The sequence below is a fragment of the Cricetulus griseus genome, unplaced genomic scaffold, assembly GCF_003668045.3.
Source record: "Cricetulus griseus strain 17A/GY unplaced genomic scaffold, alternate assembly CriGri-PICRH-1.0 unplaced_scaffold_89, whole genome shotgun sequence".
NCBI lineage: Eukaryota > Metazoa > Chordata > Mammalia > Rodentia > Cricetidae > Cricetulus > Cricetulus griseus.
The window spans coordinates 86,084-109,415 of record NW_023277431.1 but is presented as its reverse complement, the minus strand read 5'-3'; the positions used below and the strand labels follow the sequence as shown (position 1 = coordinate 109,415).

The following is a 23,332-nucleotide window of genomic DNA, read 5'->3' as shown; positions in this document are numbered from 1 at the left end:
TTGGGTAAGAGCAGTGGATCACTCACCTCCTTGAGGATCGGTGGAAAGGGAAGGAAGAGTGGCCTGTACCCAGATTCAGGGAGCTCCTCCCTGCCTGGGCCTGTGTTCTTCAAGCAGGCACAAGCCTGGGGAAATCTGGGTGAATGGCGGTTTGGACAGGAGTTGGGTAGTAGCAGGGGGTCACTCACCTAGTTGCTGATGGGTAGGCAGAAAGGGAAGGAAGAGTCGCTTGTCCATTTTTGACAGCATTATTCAGAATATGAATGACATAGAATCAACCTGGATGCTTGCCAACAAATGAGCAAACAAAGAAACAATATCATTTAAATTTTTGTTTCACTTCACACATACATAGCCATTATTGCTATCTGCAATGCATTCTTAGATTTGATTTTTGAAAGTTTTATTCAATAAATTATCTCACTTAAATACATAAACTGAATTTTTATTTTAAAACAACCAATTATACAGAAGTTTAAATAAATAGGTTCCTTGTAATTCAAAACGATTGAAGCTATAGAAAAATTTAAATGAATTATGTTACTGGGTCCAGGCATCTATTAGACATATAAGAAGACAGATAAAAGACATGCAAAGGTTATATTCATACAACAGATTTGCCCTCAGCCTGGGAGACTAAATTATATCATTACCAGGAATAGGGGTTGTAACAGTAACTAGTCATGTAAAACTCAGGAGTAGGACTGGGGAAATTAAGAATTTCACACAATTACTTTCTACTAAGATACTTAGAACTTCTTCAAGTCACTACTGAAATGTAAATGAAAAAACAATGTAGGAAATCAAAGATGAAGCAGAAGAAATAGATCTTCACATGGTATATGTCAAAAATGGGGATGAGGGAGGAGATCTGGGTTTGGAACTCATATTCTCATTTTAAGTTCTCATTAATAAAGATTGGTTGATTGTAGGAGGAGTGATGGGTTTTATGCAGTATTTGAAATAAGGTCCAAAGGTCTTCTTTTCTCTCTGGATATTTCTAAATATTTAAAAATCAAAATTTAACATGTAAATGAACTGTGATTCTGTGATGAGCTGGATAATTTTGGATACAAGTTGACTTAGGAAACTTTATGATTCAACCAGATGATTGGTTCTCCAGACAATAGAAATACAGGTTTTGATGGGATATTCTATGTCTGTCCCTGGTGTAACATAGGTGATACATTGCATACTTTGTGCTCCAGAAATTAGGCTTCCTCACCGTGGTGTGGAATGGTGATGCAATACCCAGTGTGTAACCAAGAATTCTGACTTGGTGTGTCCTTCTTAAACCATTAATTTATGGATTCCCTGAGAGTCATCTAAGAAAATCCACTGACTTTATTTTTAATGCTGTCCACATAAATCCATGTAATCTCGAGACCAAATTTCTTCCATATGTCATCCGCCCGGGGGTCTTATATCCACAAACATGAGTTGTGTCAAGGAAGGAAAGACTAAACTATCCCCACATCTTCATATAAACCCATGTTTTTCACATGAACTGTGGACCTCAGATGCAGAGCTCCAGGGAAAAGAATGTTCAAGATTCCCCCAGGGTGAGGAAACACCTGGAGAGAAAAGTAATCATGGATTCCCAAACAGCCTCTCAATTTGCCAAGAAATAAAACCAGTAAGGAATAAGCGGGTGCCCATTTAATGGGCTTATCTACATGATGCTTCATAATTCACGCTACCCTGGTGTAGCAAAGGACAGAGATGCTCATTTTGATTTTCCACTTGCTGCTTCTGAACATTCCACTTCTCAATGCCAGGTTCATTCACCCCAGGTGTTTTTGGAAAATGAAGCAGAACAAAGACAAGAATGGAGACTTGAAGACCGGTTGTTTCTTCCTCCCCTCAATAGTTGAGGGGCCAGTGGAGAAGGAGTATTTCAAAGATATTTTGGATATATAGTAAGTATTTTTGTATTTTCCATATAAATATAATCATGAATATCTTGTGATTGGACTTGAGTCTTCTGTCCTGTTCTCTCAACATCCACACCAAGAAATGACCCCAAGTACTTTTAGAGACTCATTGATATTTTACTATTTTTGGATTGTTCAGTGTCGGTTTTGTTTTTCTTCCTGTCATCCTCCCACTTACAAGACTGGAATTGGAGTTAAGGAAGCAGTCTCTTCCATGATCCATCACAAATAGCCCACCTCCTGGCATTGTCCATAGCAAAGAAGCCAGTGATGTCTCGTGAAAAGAAACCCCATACAATTTCAATAAATTTCACCCTAAGAACTTGCAAGTAAATGGCCATAGAATTTACTGATGGTCCTTTCATCAATGTGTGCTTGTGTGAGGACCACAAACATTTGTGCCACACATAGCTGTAGAGATATTTCACAAAGATTTTAAATTACTCTCTCCAATTCCTCGCATGTGGTCACACTAATTTCTGAAGTAGACTTGAGAATAGAAGTAGGAGACCTCTTTATTGTGAACTCCATATGTGTTTCTGTTCCTCCATACTTCACGTGTATACCCACACAACCAGTGGCTTTCAAGGATTGTAAAGTCCCGTTCCCCACTCTCCCTTTTCAATAAGGACAGAATATATGGATTATAAATGGTATCTTTGTATTCTTTGATAAGTGATGCCACAACTAATAGTAATGGCTGGTTACTTCCCCTGTCACTTGCCTGAGTGATAGGTTTTACATGTGAGCATTGGCAGCACTTGAGTACAGGGATAGAAGAGATAAGTACCAGCTCATTTTGACCTTATTTAGTCATCATGTGTCTTTTCTCTTTATGTCTTAGTTGTTTATTCTTGGACAATTATTTCACACTTACCTCTTATGCTTTTCTTTCAATAATTTTACTAATTATAGCTGCATATTTTTCCAATGTAGACAGTATACACATGTTGATTTTGTGCAATGCAGGCATTTGTTTTAAAACAAAGCACGTTAGTTCATCAGGCAAATATGACAGCTCAAGTGACTGTTGTTTCTTAAATTTAGTGTGGTGAAGTTAGAGTTTTAGTCACACAAGTTCTAGTCTCAAATTCCCTTGCATTTTACTGAAAATTTCAATGGTACTTTTTCTTTTGGTGATAAGGAATATTTTAAAAGTGACTCCTTCTTTATATATGAGACAGGTACAATTTGTAAATGGAAAAGAGATTGAAATTAACTCTGAGTAAAATATTCAGAATAAGGGAGTGTGTTTGATGTAAGTTGGCCAGATTATATGAAATGACTAAGAACAACTATGAGTTATTATTTTTTCCCACACATGTGAAGCTAATGTGCTCTTCCAACTGAATTGTTGCTCATTTTTATTACAAAATAGGCAAACATTTCTACACATTTTACACTTTATATTATTCTATTTTACAAACACATAGTAGTGACAATATAAATGTCAGTAGGATGCTAGTGTTGTGTTAATATAACTGTAATGGTAGGCAAAATAAGTTATCTAGTTATCTAGTAGAAAAATATGTTGGTCAGATATACCCAGTGTCAAAATATGACAAGCCTCTGTAAACATGAATAGTTGAACAATACCATAGTGCTTCATGCACTTAATCTCTGCACTCAGGACATACAGCAGGCGTATTCTTGTGCATTTGACACCAGTCTAAACTATAGTAAATTGAAATTCAAAACCATAAGATCTGTGCTCTTGTGTGGGCATTAACATTAATCCTATCATACAGGCAGATGGATGCAGACATTCACATCTTTTACCAAATATGTCTTTGGTGCTGGAATTTATTTAAAAAATAAATATTTAAAAAATATTATTTGCCTGAAATAAATGAACCTGAACTAAAAAAGTGAGCAAGATGAAGATAGACAAAAGGGGATGTGTTAGTTATGCTGCCCACTAATAACAGTCCATAGCCAAATGTTGCCTCATAAAGACCATTGTGTAATCATCAGCCATTCTTTGACATCCTTTTCCAGTTCATTAGTGTTCAGAAGAAAATTATATAAACTGTTTTGCTAACACATCATGTGAATTTTTTATATTACTATACAGTTTCAAAACAAGGATGGTCATGTTTACTGTTTGGGCAAAGCCTGTGCCCTTGTCTTTACATTCTGAGGAAGCACTCACAAACCAGAGATGGAAAATGTTTTATTAGGATGATGCAAGGTGCACATATCATTTATAGGTGACCCAGTCTGATGTAATTTGAAGCTTTTTTAGTCTTACAAGTTATTATGTATTTCCAATATGACAACACATTTGTTTCAATATGTGAGGAAGGTCGGGTATACTTTTCAGTACACAACATTCATTGTATTGATTAAAACAGTTATCTATTGATCTCTGTCCATATTAAACACTTTACACTTTTACAGAACACCAACTGAAAACTACAAGTATGCACTGGCTTTGGCTTATACCATGGATGAGGTCAACAGGAATCCTGATCTATTACCAAATAGATCTTTAGTGTTTGATTTCTCAGAAAGTAATTGCATCACTGTGACTAAATTGTACCATTTCGAAAGACATATGGAAGAAAATTATGGTTATTTCCACAATTATTCCTGTCAGAAAGATATCTCATGTGTTGTGGTGTTTACAGGACCAAACTGGGAAACATCTGTGATAACTGAGTCATTTGTACAACTCATCATGTCACAACAGGTAAGATTTTTATGGGTGGCATTTGACTGAAACAGTGTCCCTATTGGTACCATTCCCAGATTCTAAAAAGTGTGTTAGATTTTGACTAGCTCTAGATTTATATTAATCTATTTAGTTCAGGAGCACTATTAGGAGAATGATGTTCATTCCACATTTTCTTGTTTGAAGTAGATATGAGGGAAGAAGTAATAGCTATGGGGATTGGCAAAGGGTTTTCTAGAACTCTTTGTAAAAAAAATGTGTTTACAAGTTCTTAGGAGTGCATGGTACCTCATGGTGCTCCCTGCATCCTAGGTCATACAGTTTACTTATGGACCCTTCCATCAAATCCTGAGTGATCATGAAAGATTTCCCTATCTGTATCAGATGGCCCCCACGCACACATCTCTAGCCTTGGCCATGGTCTCTGTCATACTTCACTTCAGCTGGAACTGGGTAGGGCTGGTCATCTCAGACAATGATCAGGGCACCCAATTTCTCTCATATTTGTGAAGAGAGTTGGAAAAAAATACAGTCTGTTTTGCCTTTGTCAATATGATTCCAATCAACATGCAGTTATACATGTCAAGAGCTGAATTGTATTATAACCAAATCAAGGCATCATCCACAAATGTTGTGATTATTTATGGTGACTCACACAGTACTCTTGCTGTGAGCTTTCAAATGTGGGAATCCCGAGGTTTACAGAGAATATGGGTCATCACTTCCCAGTGGGATGTGACTACAAGTAAAAGAGACTTCATGCTTGACTCATCACATATGACTCTAGCTTTTGCCCACCATCATGGTGAGATTTCTGGCTTTAAAAAGTTTGTCCAGACAATGAACCCTCTCAAGTACACAGATGAATACCTTGCAAGGCTGCAGTGGATGAACTTTAACTGTGAAGTCTCCACATCCAATTGCACGACACTGAGGAACTACTCATCCAAAGTCTCAATGGAATGGCTATTGGTTCGGACTTTTGAGATGGCCTTTAGTGATGGCCTTTATGACATCTACAATGCTGTGTATGCTCTGGCCCATGCACTGAATGAAATGGTTATTCAACAAGTAGATACTCAGCCAATGGACAATGGGAAAGGACACCATTCTCCCTGCTGGAAGGTAGTATGCTTCTATAGGATTATATTTGTTGGCATCAATAACATATATTTAGGAGTCTTTCAGATGCCCAAATTCAGTGGACTTAGAAGTATTTACCTAAATAAAAAGGTATCTGAGCATATTTTTCTGCTGAGGAAGTAATTCTAGAGGTTGGTCAAATTCTCTAATGCAAAGCCAATGGAGCAGGAGACACAATGCTTCAACGAAATCAGTGATTTAGTTACTGGGCATCTGAATACTATCATCCCTATTCTCATACTGTAAACATATCAGTCCTTTCTCATGAATCCTCTCCAAGATTAGATGAGATTTTTGTATATTTTTGTTAAATAGGTGGTAATCAATGTAGGGAATGATTTTCATAAGTGTTCTCAATTGAGTCTTCTCCCACTGTCAGCTCTTTAGAACTCATTCAGCATGCTGAGAGTAATTACCCAAGCAATAGTACTATGATTAAGATCTGTGCATATAGGTGTATTCATCATTGTGAATGTATGTTTGTCACTCTATATGTGTGCATGTTTGTCTTTTTCTGTGCATTTTTATGTGTATATTCCTTCATATGTATGATTTTATGAGTATCTGTCTGCTATCCTGTGGTAGTGAGTATACATTTGTGTTACTGTATGGGTGTTTTCTTTTTCTCTGTGTATCTTTATTTATATATTTGGCAGTGAATATGTCTGTATGTGTCTATGTGTGTATTTATGTGTGCTTACACATATTTATACGTGTATTGTTGTATCTGTGAATATTTGTGTGTCTGTCTGTCTGTTTTTTGATGTGGGCACACACTTTTCTGTTTCTTAATGCCTCTGTTGGTGTGTGTGTGTGTGTGTGTGTGTGTGTGTGTGTGTGTGTGTGTGTTTCCCTGTATGTATGTGTCAATATGTGTGTTCCTGTGTATGTGTTTTCTGTGTTTCTGAATGTATGTTTGAATGCATATGCCTGTTTATGTTTGCCTGCTATATGTAAGAATTTCAAGGTGTGTGTGTGTGTGTGTGTGTGTGTGTGTGTGTGTGTGTGTGTGTGAATAAGTTTGTGGCTGTATTTAGAGTGTTATCTCTGGATGGATGTGAGTCTCTCTATCTATATGTGGGTGTATGTGAATGTATGTTTGAGAGAGTGTTGCATATCTATGTTTGGTGTTTTCATATATGTCTTTGTATTTAGGAGTTTCTTCTGAAGGGACTAAAATTTTAGGAATGTGATGATAGTCTTATTTAGCCATTTGATTTCAACAAGATTTCTTCCCTGGGCACCTTCAATAATGTTGCATTTAATGTAAAATCAAAATGTGTTTTGATTCAAGGACGGGCACATACATGCTAGGATTCTGCCTGTCTTTCAGCTGAACTCATTTCTGAAGAAGACCCACTTCACAAATCCTGTTGGGGACAGAGTAAATTTGAACCAAATGGAAAAAATTCAGGAAGAGTATGACATTTTCCAGATATGGAATTTCCCACATGGTCTTAGACTTAAGGTGAAGATAGGAAAGTATAGCCCTTATTTTCCATATAGTCAACAGCTCCATATATATCAAGACATGATAGAGTTTGCCACAGGAAATAGACAGGTGGGTTTGATAAAATTGTATGGATTTCCATTACATGGCAGCAATACTGGCAATTGGGAACATTTGTGCTTCTTTGTAATTTAATGTAATAAGATGTCATATTATGAATTTGGGGAGGCCCTGTTGAGGGCCCTACCCTTTATGGGGAACAGAGGGGGGAAGGGGAGAAGTTAGGTGGAGGACTGGGGGGAGGAGGAAAGGGGGAGAAGGGATTGACCTGTGAAATTATAATTTTGTAAAAATTAAATAAAAAATCAGAAAAAGATGTCACATTATAAACCAATATCTAACCCCTTCCTTTATGATTTTTCTTGACTTCTTTTTATGTGACAATTAAGCATTTGAGGATTTCCAACTTGCATAGAATGCATTTTTTCTCATATCAAAACCTGTTTCTGGTTTTAATATGACTATAAGCAAGTTGTAAAAATAATTTAACATTATTTCTAGTTAAGGAAGCAATATTGTTTTGTTATCAGACTGATAATATTACAGGGATTTCCTATGTTGTGCTGAATATTGATGTTGAAAATTAAGATTTTGCAAGGATTAGGTAAAATAAAAATACACAAGTCATGAATTTTACTTATTTAAGTTTTAAACCTTTTTACACAGAGATCCTAATTTGTCAACACATTTAACCATAAATTACCATTTTCATTACCCATATTAGCTATTCTATGAATTGTTTTCTTCTTTTTCATTCTTTCTTTTGGATGTGACTGTTTTGTTCTAATGTATGCTTGCAACTGTTATGAGTGTGTTTTATATGGATGACAGTGGAGATATTTGGGTCCTTTGGAACTGGAGAAAGCTCAGATCCACACAGTGTTTACAGGAAATAAATTGTGAGTGTTATTCATGAGCAGGAATTGTTACAAAATTCTCAGCATTATCTCCAGCTCTGAATCATACACTGGAAAGGAAATTTCTCACTGGAGATATCTTGTTAGCTCCCATTAATTACATCATAGTTCATTCAAATAAGGGAGTGCCTAGTTTTCTTCTTTGTAATTGGAGAATTGGTAGTAATAAAAGTGCATTTTGTGGAAATTTGTAAAAGAAACATCCCATTATTGTTCACGGGTATTTTATAAGGATTAAATCTGATGTGGGTGATTTTAAGGTATCCAATTCAAACTTCCTTGTACAAAACAGGTTAATTTGAATGAGTGTAACTACAGGAATGTCATCAAGAATGATCTGAAGGGATATCTCAGGTTTCCTAGACGGTATGAAATTTACAGTTTTTTTGCTCTTTCTCAGATTGTGAGGAGAGTGATTCTCAGGAAAAAGAATATATGAGCTGAATATGTATCTACTGAGCTACATATCTATTCAGAGGACAGCAGTGGAATTGCATGTCTATTCTAACTACACCACAGTTGAACATTACAGAAACATCAACTGGAAGAATACTGGGGATTAAAAACAATACAACCAGTGCTCTGCTCCCAGAAATGCAAATTGCAATGCAGAAAAAAACAACAAACAAATATACAGGAAGATATCAAAGCAACAGTATACCAAATCTTACAGTCATAGCTTTATAGGAGAGTAGGTTCACTGACATATGAACAAGGAATTAAAAGAATTAAAAGAATGATTACAAGAGAGTTCCATATATTGAAAAGGACTCAAATCAATTCTTCAAGAGACAATGAGATCATGAAAACTCTCATGCAATTAGACAGTTAATAATCATTTGACAAAGGATTTCTAGAAAGGCACAAAATAATAAAAAAAGTTCAGACTAAATTATATAAATGTAAAGCAAAAAAATCAAATAGCAACCAGTAAAATTGTCACCAAGAGAATACTTTATGTTAAAGGTAAGATGGAAGACTTTAAGAACAGGAGTAAGAATTAGAAAATTCAAGCTATAACAGAAATAATGCAAAAGGAATAAAGAAAAACATTTGAAATCTTGGCAATATGATTAAAGATCAACTTTACAAACCATGGGCCCGAGAGTAGAAGGGGAGACTTAATTCATCAACATTAAATCAAGTAAATGTAGGTGTAAATTTCCAAAATGCAACATTACATTGTCCATCTAGATGCAATAGTCTCTTAAATACCAAAGATTCGACAACAGAAAAGAAGAAGCCATTGAATTATTTTATTTAAAATTGCTTTTGTGAAAATTGGAGGCTGCATGAGAGAAGCCCCAGTCATAAGAAAGACTTCATTGGATTACAGAATATTATACTGAGAATACTTAAAGGAGGAGAATAAAAGTGATATACTTCAAATAATTAGAGACATACTCTGTAAACCAAGATTACTATACCAAGAAAAATGATCCCTAATAGTAGGAGAGAGAACAAAGTTCAATATGAAAAATATTACATTATTTGTAGCCAATGTGTGAACACTATGAATAATATTAAAGTAATAGAAGTGCTTCAGACTAAAATGCAAGATAATCACAAGAAGTCAAAGGAACATATACCCAGGACTGGAACATCAATCAGAAAATCAGATACTATTATAAAAGTATCAAATCTTGCAATAACAATAAAAGCACAATAATTTACAAAAATTTCAGTAAGAATTGCATATTACAGGTCACATTTTTGTTTAAAAAACCCAAACATACCTTTGTTACCTTCATGGGGAAAATATGTGAGAAACCTTCTAAAAAAGATTGGAAAGTTTGCAATGGAAGGAAGTTGAAAAAATAAAAACTAGAGAAGAATCTCTTGGACTGACTTGGACGTAATATTTCTAAACTAATCACCACCCAAGAAATCTCATCAACAGAACAGAAAGATCAGTCTCAGGAACCAAGATTTCTTCATTCTGAGGAAGTAAGCATGGAAGTTAAGAATAATGTACCACATGAAAAAACTCAAGGACAGAAATCAATTATTATCTACAATTGTGCAGAAAGGACTCTTAATAAAGCCCAACATCCATATAGATTGAAAATAAAACCACCAAAGAAACAAAGTCCAACATAGTAGAATGAAAAATCTTGACACATTAAGTTTTCCTGTGGCATAAATATTGACAGCCTTGTACTACATGGAATTAAAATCAAAGAATATCCAATAAAGTCAGATGGAGTCACATGTGTGTTGTGGTGCACTTTTTATTTCAAGCTCTTTGGACACAGGAACAGGAAACTGTTTTTGTAGGAGGCCTGAAATAAAGAGGGAGTACAGTAAGACAGAGATCCATATGGAACACATAACTTAAGTGAAATGAGCAAAAAATGGACAAGAACATGCACCGTCTCCACTCTTATTCAAAATAGTCCTGGAAACACTTCAAATTAAAAAATAAATGAAAAGATATACAAAAATGAAGGAAAGAAATATAGACTGGTCTAACGAGTTTACATAAACCAAGGCTACACACTGAGACCCTGTTTCAACAAAAACAAAAAGACAAAAGGAAGCATTGTAGTTCTCAATATTCATAGAGAACTTGGGATGATTCTGCGCTTAGGGCATGTTTTTTGACATAGATTTTAACACAGAACAAATGATCCAAAGTGAGCAAGCAAGAATTGGGACCCTTCTAATGCAACTTATAGTTGTCCATCACCAGGTTCAAGGTAATCACAGTTACTGTATACTTTCTTTTAGTTTAAGAAATCCTTCAATTAAATTTAAACAATCTAACTTTTATTATGGTTCCCCTGCATTTGTATTCTGTGTAGGACTTTTTACATTTGGAAACATTCCACCTTCCAGCTCACTAAATATCAAGTCACCACTTTCTCACCGTAAAACAGAGTGGGCTCTGTCCATTCAACTCTTTGCTCTTCACCCTCTGTGTGTCATGCTTTTCAGTAGTATTTTATTGGAGTTGATATGTGTTGTCTGAGATTTTAGGAGATATTCCAGTGTTTCAAATTTTGATGCTTCCTAATTTTGCTATTCAGTTGTTGTGATCAAACAATGACCACAAGTTTATTGAGGTTTTGTCAACATGGCTTATGAGTTACAGTCAATGGAATACTAGGCAGCAATCTGAACACTGCAACCAAAGCATAGACCCTGAAGGAACACTAGTATTTGGCTTTCTGTCCTGGAGTTTATAATAAAGCCCTGCTTATGGACAACACTGCACAATACCCATTAATAAAATGCTTCACGGATAATCCGAGAAAGAGAATTTTTTATTTAAGCTTCTCCATGTCATTTGAAAACTGTACTTTTTGTATTGTGGTCATGCAGTTGGTGTATATGAAATTATCTTATTAGTATCTAAACATGCTATATAATATAGGTATGAAAATGGTAGATAAATCGTCTGATATCACCATATGTCTAATTTTCCTTAGATGCCACCCTCTGTGTGCAGTGCTGATTGTGGCCCTGGATTCAGAAAATTGTGGCAGGAGGGAATGGCAGTCTGCTGTTTTGAATGCATCCCCTGCCCAGAAAATGAAATCTCTAATGATACAAGTGAGTAATTGAGGCAGTTATAAATCCTTCATATTGATCATTCCCCCCACCCCCCACACTAGGAAGCCGAAGGGGTCTTAAAGGGAATGGCAAAATTCAGTATAATATTTTCCTAAGCTAAGCATTATAAGACTATGATCATTACCTGTATCCCTGTATAAAATACCTCATGCCTTGACTCACATCTCGACTCTTTGTAAATCAATTTAGGAGGCTTTTTCATAAAGAGACCATTTTTATTATCATTATGCACTGTGAGAGGATTTTACACAAGTTACTTCCTAGTGATTAATGTCCTCAAAATTACATATATATTACATCTGGGTCTTGAATCTTTCAAGACTGTTTAATCATTTTGCCTGTATTCATACCTACATATGTTGAATGCAAACTGATTTCTCTTAGGGGCCCTCAGAAAGCAGAATAGGTCAATGGCTCTGCTTTACTATGTAATTTGGGTGTGAATAATCAAACCCAAGTCCTCTGTAAAATTAATTGGAAGTAAATTTTTACTTATTCTATTTTCATGAACTTCTTCAAAGAGAAAGTAGAGTACATTCAATATCCAGAGAATTCTTAACAAAACTTCTATTTGATTGAGAATTTACAAAAGTCGGGATAAGTATTGACATAATCTGTAAATTATACTCAATATTTTCATGTACATCACACGGTAATAATTAGCTACAATTATTCAAACAATATTATCACCTAAATACCCCATAGTGGTCAAATGATTATTTATTCAGTATTGACTAAATACAAATTAGGTTATTAGGTTTTCACTGCTTATGCCTGTTATCCTAAATAATGAAAGGAAAGTCCATAAGGGATATGCATGGCCAGTGAGATGACTCAGGAGGTAAATTCATTACCAGTCACACTGATGACCTTAGCTCATCCTCGGGATCCATATAATAGTAGTAACTCCATGCAGTCTCACAATAATATATTCCAAAGCAATTGAAAATTACCATTAACTGTTTTAAATGTAAAAACACATATGAATAATGAATACTTATGAAAGACTATCAAAACATCTTTATTATTACTTTGATTATGTGCATGTTTATGTGAGATTTGTGGTTATGTGCACATAAGAGACAGTGCTGGTGACAGACATCCAATACCTCTGTAGTTACTTTCACAAGTTTGTGAGACTCCTGAGTTTATAATGAGAACTGAATTCAGGTCTTCTGCGAGAGCAGTACATTATCTCACATTTGAACAAGATTCCAAGTATATAAAAATTACTAAACAAAAAAGTGCATAAAAACATCACTCTAGATAAACCCCTTAAAATATTGGAAGCCCACTATCCCAGTATGCAGTTATCGAGTGATACGTAGCAAATAGGTTACGGTTTCCCACACTTACTATCATGGTTATTGCTACTTATAAACAGGGTAGTATTAAGCAACACAATGATCTGTGTTAACACTCCTTCTTAATTGCTTTTGTGTTGTCTTTGTCATATTGTTTATCAGTATCTAACTCACAATTGGGTCTGTGTCTCACAGCAATCCAAATTAGGAAAGAAGGAAGGTGTTGTCTGTTCTGAAATGAAAATGAATAAAATGTAGGGGCAATTTAGTGCCAAGTATTTACAGATGCTTCTACTTTAAGTGACAGGCTACAAATTCTTCTGAATATGACTTGGGAGTATCTTGTTGTTACTGCCAGAAGAAGACAGAACTAAGCCTGAGTTTATGATATTTATGATATTTGAACATCTCAGGTATCTCTCATCTCTCACTTTCATCCTCCTACTTACCACATATAATCCAAATCACTTTCAAATTCCTCAGATCTTCTGTTACTTTCATATGAATATACACCTATAAATATAAGCAAGCTCATAAAGTATGCTGATTCATTTTCAGGTACTTTTATTTAAATGTGTCTAAGCCAGATAATTTGAAATAGAAAACATAGCAGAGGTCTGGTCTCAATATTTCCTAGGGATAGCATTCATAAAAGTAGCAAAGACCTCAGGAAGCACTGAATCCATGGGATCTTAGATTTTAAAAACACTCAGAAAAACTGTGGTTAAAGAATATCATCTGTCAATTCACCAAAATAAGTAATTTCTTCATAGCCCCAGAATGTACCACAAAATCTGTGCCTCAGATGTCATGTCATAAGATTGCATCAATACAGCTAATAGGAAAAAAAAATCTGTTGCTTTTGTTCAGCTCAGTGCTTAGCTGTGGATCTCTGCTTCACTTTCCATAAGCTACTCGATGAAGGCTCTACGATGGTGTTTAATGTAGTCATCAATCTCACTTAGGGGAAGGATATTTAAGGTAACCTCTCCACTATTGCTTAGAATCCTTGTTGTGATCATCCTTGTGGATGGATCGCTGTACAATACCCTCAGGCCATAATTGCTCTTTAAAATTATGATTGCTCCCTCTATTGATGAGTCTCTTCTCTTGCTCTCCTGTATTCATCTCCCTACACAATCTTCCTGATTCCCCATGTTCTTCTCCCCCTCCTCTACTCTCCTGGTCTCTCTGCTACCAGCCTCCCTCCATAACACAATTCATTCAGGAGTTCCCCATTTAGATAATGAGCATTAGAAAATGGAAATGTTTCTATGCAGCAACACCCTTCAATGGCATCCTCCTCATCAAAATGCAGAAATTGTAATGCTTCTTATGTACATGTAATTGAAATGCTCTGTCAAAAAATTTATTGAAGGGGAACTAAGAATACATTACTCTTTCACTCAGGTGTGGATCAGTGTGTAAAGTGCCCAGAGGACCAGTTTGCCAACAGAGAGCAGAACCAGTGCATTCCCAAAGCAGTGATATTTCTGAGCTATGAAGACCCTTTGGGGATGACACTTGCTTTAATGTCCCTGTGCTTCTCTGCATTCACAGCTCTGGTTCTTGGAGTCTTTGTCAAGCACCATGACACTCCCATTGTGAAGGCCAATAACAGGAAGCTCAGTTACATATTGCTCATCTCACTCTTCTTTTGTTTCCTCTGCCCCTTGCTCTTCATTGGCCATCCAAGCTCAGCTACATGCATGTTACAGCAAATCACATTTGGAGTTGTATTCACTGTGGCTGTTTCCACTGTGTTGGCCAAAACAGTTACTGTACTTCTGGCTTTCAAAGTCACAGCCCCTGGAAGAAGAATGAGATACTTTCTGGTTTCAGGGGCCCCTAACTACATCATTGCCATCTGTACTCTCATCCAAGTTATTATCTGTTCAGTCTGGTTGGGAACATCTCCTCCCTCTGTTAATATTGATGCCCACTCTGAGCATGGCCACATCATCATTGTGTGCAGTAAGGGTTCAGTTACTGCCTTCTACTGTGTCCTAGGATACCAGGCCTGCCTGGCTCAAGCAAGCTTCACTATGGCTTTCTTGTCCAGGAATTTGCCTAACACATTCAATGAAGCCAAGTTCCTGACATTCAGCATGCTGTTGTTCTGCTGTGTCTGGATCACTTTCCTCCCTGTGTATCATAGTACCAAGGGTAAGGTCATGGTAGCTGTGGAAATTTTCTCCACCTTGGCTTCCAGTGCTGGGATGTTGGGATGCATCTTTATTCCTAAGTGCTACATAATTTTGTTAAGACCAGCAACAAAAATCTCTTCAAAACATCAGGGAAAAATTGCATTCCAGAACTGATATTTCATTAATTCTTTCTAACAAATATATATCAAATTCAAATGTTGATTTACAATGCAATACCTACCTGTTTTAGCATTACTGTCACAGTTTCCTCTAATGATATTGACTTGTTGTATCATGTCTACTTATTCTCTTCTTTGTATTTCACTCACTCACTCACTTCATGAGACCTAACAAATTGACAAGGGTGCAGATTAGAAATATTCTTTTCTGCTTTAAAATAAATAGTGTTCAAAATATATGCAATGTTATTTTTTAAATATAAGAGTGAATAAATAATAAATAACTTTGATGTCAGTAGAGTTTTGACAAAAATATACGAGATATTGGTGAAATAGCAAACTTCATTTTTAGACACAGTTAAAACAGTATTCTGCCTAATGTGGGGAACAGAAGAAGATACTGATGCATCCTAGGAGTTAGAAAAGTAGAACATAGAAGAGAGAGGATGTCTTGGTAACAGATAGAAAGAATATTAGAGAAGCTTATTAATGCCTCAGCTGTTAATAGTACTGTTCTTGCAGAGGACCTTAATCAATATGAATGTTCAAAATATTCTTCAGAAACACTTAGAGCAATATATCCAAAGGATTATATGGCCTCTTCTGGGATAAAGGTTACCTGGACTCACAAGTACATGTAAACACACACACACACACACACACACACACACACACACACACACACACACCACACATGCCCACACCAAAAATTATATAAGTTTTTAAATATGGGAAATATATTAATGACTCTGCAGTGGGTTTTGACTTTTCATTCTGTTCTTAAGATAACTGAATTAGAAATATTCTATAGATGAAGGATGGGATATCAGAGGAGATGCCTGTGTCTGTGTTCATGCATTTGACATAAGAACCTTCAAATTTTAGTGTACCATAAGAGACACAGCTAGGGACGTGATATGGGAAGAGCAGCTTGTTAAACTGATGTCTTATTCTATTTATGAATTTTATATGACACTGACCATCAACATTATCTGCATCTTTCACATTTCTATTAAGGAAAAACATGGGTCACAATGTATCTTTGTTCTATTAGGAACTACCAAAGAAATTTTGTGTAGCATAATTGTTCATGGTTCCCTTAATTGCTACTCATATATACATATCCATCCCCCCATTCCCTGCCCTCCCATCCCCCCATGTTCCCCACCAACACCCACCAAACCACCCCCCAACACCTCCCCAGGTATAGTGAGGCCTCCCACCAGGTAATTTCAAAGTCTGTCATATCATTTGGGGGGAGGGCCTAGGCCCTCCTTAGAGTATCTGGGCTACAAAGTATCACTCCATAGGGAATGGGTTCCCAAAGCCCATTGTGCTCTAGGGATAAAGACTGGCTCCACCGTTAGAGGTCCTATAGACTGTCTTGGCCTCCTAGCTGGCACCCACATTCAGAGGGCTTGGTTCAGCTCAACGCTGTGTTCCCCAGCTTTATAACAAGGGTCTTCATGCTATCAGTAGGTCAGGTCCACTGTTTCTTCAGGTCTCTCCAGTCCCGTCTTTGCCTCTTTGCACATCCCTCCTCCCTCTCCACAATTGAATTCCAGAAGTGTGGTTCAGTGCTTACCTGTGGGTGTTTGTTTCTGCTTTAAACAGCAACAGGATGAAGGCTCTCCTTCCTTCCCACAGGCTCCCACTTTGGTAAGGTGTCCTTGTCCCCATTCCCTTCTTCGAGGGACTATGCAACAGAAATACAAATTACAGAAAACCTACAACTCATGGAAATCAATAACACCCAATTACACAATTCCTGGGTCAAGGAAGAAAAAAAAAGAAATTAAAGATTTCCTAGAATTCAATGAGAATGTGGACAGACACAACATAACCAAACCTATGGGACACTTTGAAGGCAGTGCTAATAGGAAAGTTCATAGCATTAAGTACCCACATGAAGGAACAGGAGAATAATCACACTAGAGAACAGCACAACTGAAAGCTTTAGAACACAAAGAAGCCAATACAGCCTGGAGGAGAAGACACCAGGAAATAATCAAATTGAGGGCTGAAGTCAATAAAATGGAAACTAGGAGAACAATACAAAGAATCAATATAACGGAGAGTTGGTTCTTCGAGAAAATCAACAGGATAGACAAACCTTTATCCAAACTTTTACCAACAGCAGAAAGTGAACATAGAAATTAATAAAATCAGGGTGAAAAAGGGGACATAACAACAGACACAGAAGAAATCCAGAGAATCATCAGGTCATACTGTGAAAACCCATATTCCTTAAAATTCAAAAATCTAAAGGAAATGGACAATTTTGTAGACAAATTTCACTTACCAAAATTAAATTCAGCACAGATAAGCAATTTTTCTTTCAAGACAGGGTTTCTCTGTGTAGCTTTGGAGCCTATCCTGGCACTCGATCTGGAGATCAGGCTGGCCTTGAACTCACAGAGAACTGCCTGCCTCTGCCTCCTGAGTGCTGGGATTAAGGCATGCACCACCAATGCCCAGCTGTAAGCAACTTAAATAGACCTATAAACCCTAATGAAATAGAAGCAGTCATCAGAAATCTCCCAACCAAAAAAAGCCCAGGGCCAGATGGCTTCACTGCAGAATTCTACCAGAAATTCAAGGAACAGCTAATACCAATTTTCCTCAATATATTCCACACAATGGAAGCAGAAGGGTCATTGCCAAACTCTTTTTATGAGGCTTCAATAACTTTGATACACAAGTCACACAAAGACCCAACTAAGGAAGAGAACTCCAGACCTGTATCCCTCATGAACATTGATGCAAAAATTCTCAATAAAATATTGGCAAATCCAATCCAAGAACATATTCGAGAAATCATCCATCCCGATCAAGTAGGCTTCATCTCAGGGATGCAAGGAGGTTCAACATAATAATCCATCAATGTAATCCACCATATAAACAGACTGAGGAAAATTCCACATGATTACCTCACTAGATGCTGAAAAGGCCTTTAACAAAATCCAACACCCCTTTATGATAAAGGTCTTGGAGAAATCAGGGATAACAGGAACATACATCAACATAATAAAAACAATATACAGCAAGCTGACAGCTAACATCAAATTAAATGGAGAGAAACTCAATGCAATTCCTCTAAAATCAGGGACAAGACAAGGCAGTCCATTCTCTCCATACCTCTTCAATATTGACTTGAAATTCTAGCTAGAATAATGAGACAACAAAAGGAGATCAAGGGAATACAAATTGGAAAGGAAGAAGTCAAACTCTCATTATTTGCAGATGGTATGATACATAAGTGACCCGAAAAACTCAACCAGGGAACTCCTACAGCTGATAAACACCTTCAGCAAAGTGTCTGGATACAAGATTAACTAAAAAAAATCTGTAACCCTACTATATACCAATGACACATTGGTGGAGAAAGAAATCAGACAAACATCACTCTTTACAATTGCCACAAACAACATAAAATACCTTGGGGTAACACTAACCAAAAAAGTGAAAGACCTGTACCATAGGATTTTGACTCTCTAAAGAAAGAAATTAAAGAAGATACCAGAAAATGGAAAGATCTCCCACGGTCTTGGATAGGTAGGATTAACATAGTAAAAATGGCAATCTTGGCAAAAGCAATCTACAGATTCAATGCAATCCCCATCAAAATCCCAACCCAATTCTTCACAGACCTTGAAAGAACAATTCTCAGCTTTATATGAAGAAACAAAAGACCCAGGATAGCCAAACAACCCTCTACAATAGAGGAACTTCTGGAGGCATCACCATCCCCAACTTCAAGCTCCATTACAGAGCTACAGTCCTGAAAACAGCTTGGTATTGACACTAAAATAGACAGGTAGACCAATGGAATAGAGCTGAACACCCTGATATTTACCCACACACCTACAAACACCTGATTTTTGAAAACAATTCAAATTTATATGCTGGAACAAAGAGAACATCTTCACCAAATGTTGCTGACCAACTGCATGCAGATATGTAGAAGACTAGATATAGACACAAGCTTATTGACACGCAAAAAACTTAAGTCAAAATGGATCAACGACTTCAACATAAACCCACCCACACTAACTCTATTAGAAAACAAAGTGGGAAATACACTTGAATTAATTGGTACAGGGGAGTGCTTCCTGAACATTACACCAGTAGAACAGATACTGAGAACAACAACTGATAAATGGGACCTACTGAAACTGAGAAGCTTCTGTAAGGCAGAGGACACAGTCCACAAGACAAAACTGAAGCCCACAGACTGGGAAAAGATATTCACAAACCCCACATCTGACAGAGGGCTGATCTGCAAAATATTCAAAGAACTCAAGAAGCTAGTCTCTAAAACATGAAACAATCCAATTAAAATGTGGGGTACAGAACTAAATAGACAATTCTCAATAGAGGAATCTAAAATGGCTGAAAGACACATAACAAAGTGTTCAACATCCTTAGCCATCAGGGAAATGCAAATCAAAACAACTCTGAGATACCATCTTACTCCTGTCAGAATGGCAAATATCAAAACCACCAATGACAGTTTATGCTGGAGAGGATGTGGAGAAAAAGGAACACGTCTCCACTGCTGGTGGGAGTGCCAACGTGTACAGCCACTTTGGAAATCAGTATGGTGACTCCTAAAGAAAATGGTAATGAGTTTATCACAAGATCCAGTAGATTCTTAGGCACATATCCCAAAAAAGCACATTCATACAAGGACATCTTTTCAACCATGTTCATAGCAGAACTATTTGTAATAGCCAGAAACTGGAAGCAGCCTAGATGCCCCTCAACTGAAGAATGGATACAGAAAATGTGGTACATTTATACAATGGAGTACTACTTAGCAGAAAAAAATAATGGAATCTTGTAATTTGCAGGAAAATGGATGTAACTAGAAGAAACCATTCTGAGCAAGGTGACCCAATAACACAAAGACAAATGATATGTACTCACTCATATGTTGATTTTAGACATAGATTAAAGGATTACCAGCCTACAATCCACACTGCCAGAGAAGCTAGTAAATTAGGAGGACCCTAAGAGAGACATACATGGTCCCCTGCAGGGGAAAAGGTCAAGATCCCCTGAGCAAATTGAGAGCAAGGGAAGAGTGGGGAGGGAGCTAGGAGAATGAGAAGAGTAGGAGAGGAGGGGTGAGGAGGACAAGTGGGAGCAGAAAGGTTGAGTCAGGGGAAGAATAGAAGATAACAAGAATGGAGATACCATAGTAGAGGGAGACATTTTAGGTTTACAGCGAAATCAAGCACCAGGGAAGTCTGGGGATCTAAAAAGATGACACCTACTAACAATCTAAGCAACAGAGGAGAGGCTACCTTAAATGCCCTCCCCTGATAATGAGATTGATGACTGACTTATATGCCACCCAATAGCCCTCATCCAGCAGCTGGTGGCAGTAGAAGCCGGCACCCACAACTTATCACTGAACTGAACTGGAATCCAGGTGCAGACAGGATGAGTTAAGAGAAAAGGTGTCCAGACCAGGCTGGTGAAACCCAGGGAATCAACTGACCTGAACATCGGGGACTCTTGCTCCCCAGACTGATAGCTGGGATACCAGCATAGGACTGATGCAGACCCCAGAAACATGGATTTCATTGAGGAATCCTCAGAAATCTACAGGACCTCTTGTAGTAGTTCAGTATTTATCCCTAGAATAGGTATGGACTTTGGGAGCCCATTCCACATAGAGGAATTCTCCCTGAGCCAAGACACACGGGGGTGGGCCTAGGCTTATCCCAAAGGATATGATAGACTCTGATGACACCCCATGGAAGGCCTCACCATCCATGGGGTGCAGAAAGGATGTGTGATAGGTAGGGTTTTATTTGGGGTGGTGGTGGTAGGGAAGGATGGGAGGGAGAAGGGAACTGGGGTTGTCATGTAAAACAATTTTGTTTTACATGATTCAAATAAAAAATCTGAAAGAAAAAAAGAATTCTTCAAGAAATATTCGACTAACCAAAAAATGATAATTTTTAAGGTCCATCTCTTCTTCATCCTCCGCATTGGGCTTTTTAGATTTTGCTGCTGTAGTCCCTAGATTCTTCTTGTGTCACATTGGTCTTTCTGTTGTTGAGTGTGTTCTTATTCTGTTGTCTTCCCATCCCTTTTTCCATTGGGTGCAAGCGGGGTGTCTCCGTCTCTCAGGCGGCAGGCAGAGGACAGAGAGCAGTGGGAAACCAAGACTGATGTGCATCTGGACTCAGGGTCGGTCTTCCAGTCTGGGCAGAGGTTTTAAACTGTCATTCACCAATTATATTGAAGATTAAATGATGAGCTTCTATGTGACTCAGAAATGATTAAAACTAAATATAAAGTTAAATGGATAATGTTACTGGGTTCATGGTACAATTAGACAAAATAAAAGTCAGATAAAGGCATGCAGATTTTGTATATACACAACAAAATTGCCATCAGCCTGGAAGAATTAAATGATATCACCAGAGGAATAGGAGATGGAACAGGATATAATCAAGTCAAACTCAAAAGTCAGCTTTTGGAAATTAAGATTTTCACCAACTCTAGATGTAGCGCTGTGTGTCTGTGAGTCATTCAGATTGCTTGTCCATCTGTTTGCATCTGTGTATCTCTCTCTCACAGCCTCTTTCTCTCTCTCCCTCCTCTCTCTCTCTCTGCCTCTCTCTCTCTCTCTCTCTCTCTCTATCTATCTATCTATCTATATATATATATATGTATACACACACAATCTGTGTGTGCCTGTGTGTGTGTGTGACATAAAAATATTTTAGATAAAGAAAAGCAGATATTATTTGAGTATTGAATAGTCTTGATATAATTGTGGATGGGACTCCATATGAAGATAATGGGAAGAAAAATACATGAGAAAATATCATCAGTACACTCTCCCACCAACAATAAATATTCTAGATTGCAAAATACAGTAGTTGAATATGAAAATGAAATCAGATTTTACACATTCAACACATGGTTATTTAACAGTTATTATTTGCTACTAAGACACTTCAGGTCACTCCTGGAATGTAAATTAGCAAAACAATGTAGGAAATGGAATGAAGTAGAAGAATTCGGTCATCACAAGGTATCTATGAAAACTGAGGATCAGAGAGGGAGATCGTTGTTTGGAACTCAAATTCTCAATTTATCTTCTCATTAATAAAGATTGTTTGGGAGGGTGAGTGATAGGTTGGTTGTAGTGTTTGAAATAAGGCAAAAAGATCTGGTTTTCTCTCTGGATATTTTTCAATATTTAAGAATCAACATTGAATATGCAAATGAATTGTGATTCTGTAATGAGATGGGTGCCCTGTAATTTTGTGATTTGAACTGATTATAGGTTCTCTGGACAATGGAAGTAGAGGTTTTGGTTGGATAGTGTTAACCTGTCACTGGTGTAACTTAGGTCATACAGTGCATATTCTGTGGATGTCAGATGCTCCACAAATTAGGCTGCCTAGCCATGGCAAAAAATTGTTGATGTAATGCCCTATGTGTAACCATGAATTGTGACCTTTGTGTCGTTCTTGAATTATTAATTTATGGATTCCCTGTTTGTCATCTGAGAAAATACATTCACCTCATTTTTAATGGTGTTACCAAAAAGTGAGGTAGTCTTGGGACCATATTTTCTAAATATGTGTTCCTCCCAGGGGCTTTATAATCACAAACATGAGTCATGTCATGGAATGAGAGACTGAAATATATATATATATATATATATATATATATATATATATCAACTCATGTTTTCCACATACACTGTGCACCCCAGATGCAGTGCCCCAGGGAAGAGAGTGTTTATTATTCCTCCAGGGGTGAAGAAACACCTGTGAGAAAAAAGAATCACAGATTTGAAAATAGCCTCTCCTTTGGCCTAGAAATAAAAGCAAGTAGGAAAAGTGGTGCCCATTTAATGTGCCTCTCAACATGACACTTCACAATTCATGCTGCCCTGGTATAGTACCGGACAGAG

The 23,332-nt window shown here is 37.1% G+C and overlaps 1 pseudogene; it reads left to right on the top strand.

Moving 5' to 3' along the window:
* Positions 1 to 1,722: 1,722 nt before the first annotated feature.
* On the top strand, positions 1,723 to 15,455 carry LOC100772918 (annotated as a pseudogene).
* Positions 15,456 to 23,332: the final 7,877 nt, after the last annotated feature.